The sequence below is a fragment of the Fukomys damarensis genome, unplaced genomic scaffold, assembly GCF_012274545.1.
Source record: "Fukomys damarensis isolate Sample0158 unplaced genomic scaffold, DMR_v1.0_HiC HiC_scaffold_9, whole genome shotgun sequence".
Classification (NCBI taxonomy): Eukaryota; Metazoa; Chordata; class Mammalia; order Rodentia; family Bathyergidae; genus Fukomys; species Fukomys damarensis.
The window spans coordinates 37372334-37377962 of record NW_022900921.1 but is presented as its reverse complement, the minus strand read 5'-3'; positions in this window follow the sequence as shown (position 1 = coordinate 37377962).

The following is a 5629-nucleotide window of genomic DNA, read 5'->3' as shown; positions in this document are numbered from 1 at the left end:
TTGGTACGGGGCATCGAACTCAGGACCTTGCACTTGTGAGGCAGGCGCAGTGGTGGCACTGAGTTAAATTATGTTTTTAAAAACACTAAACAGTAAATTTGACTGGACCTGGACACTTTGCCCACTCTTTAGTTCAATTCCAACACATATAATAGCAAATAATCTGTGGACAAGAACTTGGTGGGTGTGTGGGTGGGTGGAGGTATTACTGTTTTTAATTCAGGAGTATGGGGGTGTTGCAATGTGAAGAACAATTTCCTTTAAATAAACTAAAAGTACATTTGGGTCTCTTGGATCTGTGATACCTTGTTAAATAAGACTTGCTGCATTCTCAGCCACCTAATATGCTTAGGTATGGTCTCTGGACTTTTTAAGACTTATGGAAAACAGTTTAAATGTAGGAAGTTATCACTATTCTGCAAAAATTACAGACTTGATTGTGAGATAACACAGCACTGATGAATGACTGTACAATTTATGTACCACACCTAGTCAAGGGGATGTGTAGGCTGCAAGTGAGCCCTCACCTTGTTTGCTAAATCCTGCTGTGGAACTGTATTCTCAGAAGTGCCTCATTCCTGTAGCTTCACTCACCTATGCTTGAAGCGTCCTTTAATGTGAACACCAAATGGGACACTTTTTTTCCCGTTAAATTTACTAGGGGAGACCTTGTAAAGTCTTAAAACATATCAGTATTGTAGTTTGTTATCTTCACATCTGAATGGTCAGTGACTTAGTGCATTTTCTGAAAAACACAGAACCAAACCAAACCAAAATACAACCAGATGCTATCTTAAGAATTATCTTTAGCTGGGTATGGTGGCACATGCCTATAATCTGAGCTTTCTGGGAGGCTTAAAGCAGGAGGATCACAAGTTTGAGGCCAGCCTGGGCAATTTAGCAAGAGCCTGTCTCAAAAAGAATGTGTGTGTGGCGGGGTGCTGGCACTGGAAATGTAGCTAAGTGTAAATGCCCTGGGTTCAGTTCTCTCTACTACAAAAAATGATCTTTTGCTCATATACAGAACAAACTGAAAACAAAACAGGGCTAGAGGGCCAGGGCTTTAGTTCAGTGGTGCCGTGCCTGACTGGGAAGTGCAAGGTCCTGTGTTCCATCCCCAGTACCAGCTAAAAAACAAAACCAAACAGGGGCTACAAAAAGTAACTATGTAATGATATAACTGACCATGTGAAATAGGAAGAAAAGGGCTAAAGGTGTAGGGAAAATGGGAAGGGTATGGGAAAGGCAATAAGGGAAAAGAAAAAAATATGACAAAATGAAAAAATGGAAATAAAATATTTGTAATGGGGAGGGAAGGAGGGGGTGAAGGGAGGGCATGGACAAGAGGAAAAAAATGAGAACCAAGACCTGTCATGTACAGGTACAAGATCCCAATAATGAACGTAATTGTACTGTATACCTTAAATGTACCAATAAACTCAATAAAAAGTAACTATGCTATAATTTCAGAAATGATACTGAGTAGATTTCAAAGGATGAAAAACATTTAGCACACACCCAAGGGTCAATATATTGTAATACTTTTGGTACATAGGTCATTAATTGTACATTGAGTGAATACAATTATCCACCAGTATTTTTCCACTGTAGACAGAAATGTATTTCCCACCAGATATACTTGTAGGGGAAGAACTTAAGAAAATGTTCTTGGTTTTGAAGTGCTTTGCCCAACGATGTGATGCTTTAACTCAGCATTAGCTCCCTGAATTACACATCACATACATAGTGGAGAAAACTAAACAGAATAGAAAAGAATATTGAAAAACTCAAAAAGTGATTCAAATTTGAAAATAACTGTAATAAAATCTATAAACATTACTAAAAGACTAACAGGTGCATTATGCCTCTGCTCAGCTTTTACGAGTTACTCCAAGTATCAAAGATATTTCAACAATTGATTTCCTGACCCAAAACCAATTAACAGAGCAGCTCCCAAAGTCATTAAGCCCTGTTTATTATAAAACTGTATTACCCATTAACATACTAAGAAAACTATCTTTGGTATTACATTACTGAGGATTTGTAAATTAACTCTTTACCTTACCCCGCATGAAAAGATACCTATTTCTTTCACACACATACTTCTTTTCATACACATAGCACTAAAAATTCTCAGACAATATTAGGTATTATAACTTTTACTTTGTGCTGTAATGTTTATCTCACCTTCTTTGCAGGTCAACAGAAACAAATCTAATCTTTTTAACATTGACAAAATTTTCCATTATATAAATGTATCACCATTTACTCATTTATCTATTGATTTAGTTCACTTTTACTCCAGTATGTTGCGATAAATATGTGTACATAACATTTTGTGCATGAGTGATGTTGTTATAGTGCAATCTCTCAAAAGTTTCACCAAAAACTATATGTATTCAATTTTAGAACATCTACTTAATTTTGTAGTTACTTTAGTTTTGCCAGCAATAATTGAGTATGCCCATTCCCTTGCATATTCACCAAGACATATGCTGTAACTGTTTTGACCTTCTATCATTCTGATAAAAAATGACATTACCAGCACACCTTAAAGACACCGTGGGTTTTTGGTTTCAGGTTATCCTGCCACTGACTGGGTGAGAGACAGCCACAGAGAGGGTGTGAGTTAGACACAAACCCCCAAGCTCAGGCTGGGAAGGGCATGGGCCTCCAAATTCCGTGATGAAAAGCCAGGCCCAGTGAATGTGGCTTGGGCCTGAACAGGCTAGCATTAAGTCCAGTTGTCTACTTGAAACCCTGCCCTGCTGCCTACATTCAGCAGAGGCCAGTGATCCAATTGCTTTCCTGATTTACCAACATAAGCAAGGATACACCTCAGCTTAGATGGTTGATATGGTCTGTGGTATACAGAGAGGGGCTTCTGGTATGGTGGGGGAGGCACATCACAAAACCAGACCATAAAGCTAGATGGACAAAACTCTGATTTGGTGAACTCCCATTCCAAATCCTGGAACGATTCCACTTATCCAAAAATACAGAGAAAAATTTTAATACCCTTTTCTCTTTCATTGGGGTTTGTTGCCTTTATTTTGCTATTTTTTACATTCAACCAGCTGTTAATTTCCTTTACTTAATATGATCATTCATCTCACTTTGCTTTCATCTTCCATTTTCAAATTACACTTTCATCTTCCTATTCCCCGCCCCCTCTAGTCAAGACTAGTATACCACCTATTGAAACAGATTGCTTTTATATGGTTAAGGATAGTACATTATCGGTCCTCAGGGTACATCAATATCCAATTTGTCCTTGATGCTATTATTCTTGATGATTTTATTGCTACTGCCAAAATGGCACAGTTGTTGCTGTTAATTGGTCTTCTTTGTATGTCACTATCTGGATCGCCTTTGTGTCATTAACAGTACTGTGACCCATTTCCAGAGAAGTGGGTGCTGGGCTAACTGCACTGCAGTCTTCCCTCCCAAATTAATGGAGTTCATTTAATCTTGGGAAAGAGAAAAAGGTCTAGTTAGTTATGACCCGAGTATAACACTGCAAGCAGTTACTAACTAAAGAGGTATCCATACTAGCAACAAGTCTTTCCATTATAATCAACCCACAAATCTCAGCACACACATGCACGTGCGCGCGCACACACACACACACACACACACATGATATATGAGAAGGCAACAAAATGCCTCCAAAGACTCTTCGCTCCCTCAAAGCTGATCCATGGGGCACTGGATCAAAGAGGGGAATCAAAAGTCATACAGCAGAATCACTGGAAAATATAAAAGAGGTTGAAAAACAGAACAAGATTAATACAGTGTTGAGTTCAAAGGAGATACAACTAAATAGATAATGGACATAATAAACAAAATGATCAGTAATTTACAGAAGACACTAATAAAAAGCTAGCTTAGCTAAACAAAATAATATAAAACATGAGTGCCCAGTTTAGCAAAGAATTAAGAGTTCAAGGAGATTAAATGCAGGAGATTAAAAATTCTACTGAAAGTATGGACAGAAGAGGTGGCCAATGTGAGGACAGAGGGTCAAAACTAGAAGGCAGGGCTGACGCTGGTGACCGAGAGATATCTTAAAAACAAAAGGATCTAGGGTGGCATCACGCCTGCCTCACAAGCACAAGGTCCTGAGTTCGATGTCCAGTACCAAAAAACAACAAAACAAAACAAAAAAACAAGATCTAACAGCTGCTAGATTACACAAAAACACTAATCTACAATTAATTGGAATTAGTGAAAAATCAGAAGACAACAAAAATGGCATAAAAAAAACTTAAAGAAATAATAGCAGAAAACATTCCAAATATGGAAAAATAATTTAATACACAGATGAGTGAAACATGTAGAACTCCAAACAGCCACAATCAGAAATGAACCTCTCCACAACAATTGATAGTCAAAATCTGACACAAGGACAGAATTTTAAAAGCTGTTCGAGAAAAGCAATGAATCACTTATAAAGGTAAGATCATTAGAATTACAGCAGATATCTCAACACAAACCTTAAAGTTCAAAAGAGCTTAAAGTGTTTCAGCTGTAAAACAACTTCCAATCCAAAATATATGAGAGAAATAAGATCTTCCCATGAGAAAAAACACCTCAAGAAATTTTTACCAGTAAACCAGAACTGCAAAAAATCCTCAAGGATATCCTAGAAAGACAATAAAGCAAACATTACCAAAAGGTATAAGAGAATGAGTCTTCCAGGCAGAACGAGCAGATAAACACAAGGGGAAAAAGGGAAATTAGTAACAGAAAAATAATGCACTGACAGGAAGAAGTCAATACTTTCAGTACTAATTCTCAATGTGAAATGTTTTAATCCCCCAATCAAAAGACACTCAGTGGTGGAACAGATCAAGAAACAAAATCCAATGGTATGCTGTATACAACTGCATTTAATCCAAAGAGAAATTTATAGACTAAAAATCAAAGGATGGGCCCAAGTTTGATTCCTGGTACAAAAAAAAAAAAAAATCAAAGGATGGAAAATAATATTTCATGCAACAGAAAACCAAAAACAAGCAGGAATAGCTATACTATTTTAAGACAAAATAGACTTCAAGCCAAAACTGATCCAAAGAGGCAAAGAAGGTTACTAGCTATTGGTTAAGGGAAGAATTCCACAGACAAGAGTTAATAATAAACATACACACACCGAACACCAGCACACCCAACTTCATAAAAGCCATACTTATAGAGGTAAGATAAACATCAACACAATTATAGAGGGAGACCTCCATGTTGTACTGTCACAAAATAGATAAATGACACAAAAAAGCAACAAAGAAATTTCAGAGTTGAACCAAATCTTAAACAAATGGAAAGAAGCAAGGACAAAAATCACATGATTAGCTCAGTACACACAGAAAAATCTTTTGACAAAATCCAAAATCCATGATAAATACCCTAGAGAATATGGTGTAGAGAAGGGCTTTATCTGAACCTGATAAAAAAACATTTATGGGCCAGGGATTCAGCTCAGTGCTTCCACTGCCTGCCTTGTAAGTACAAGGACCTGAATTCGATCCTCAGTACCAAAAAATAAATAAATAAAGTCATTTATGACAAACCTACTACCAACATCAATAAGGAAAAATTAAAAGCTTTCTCTCTAAAATCAGGAATAAGACAA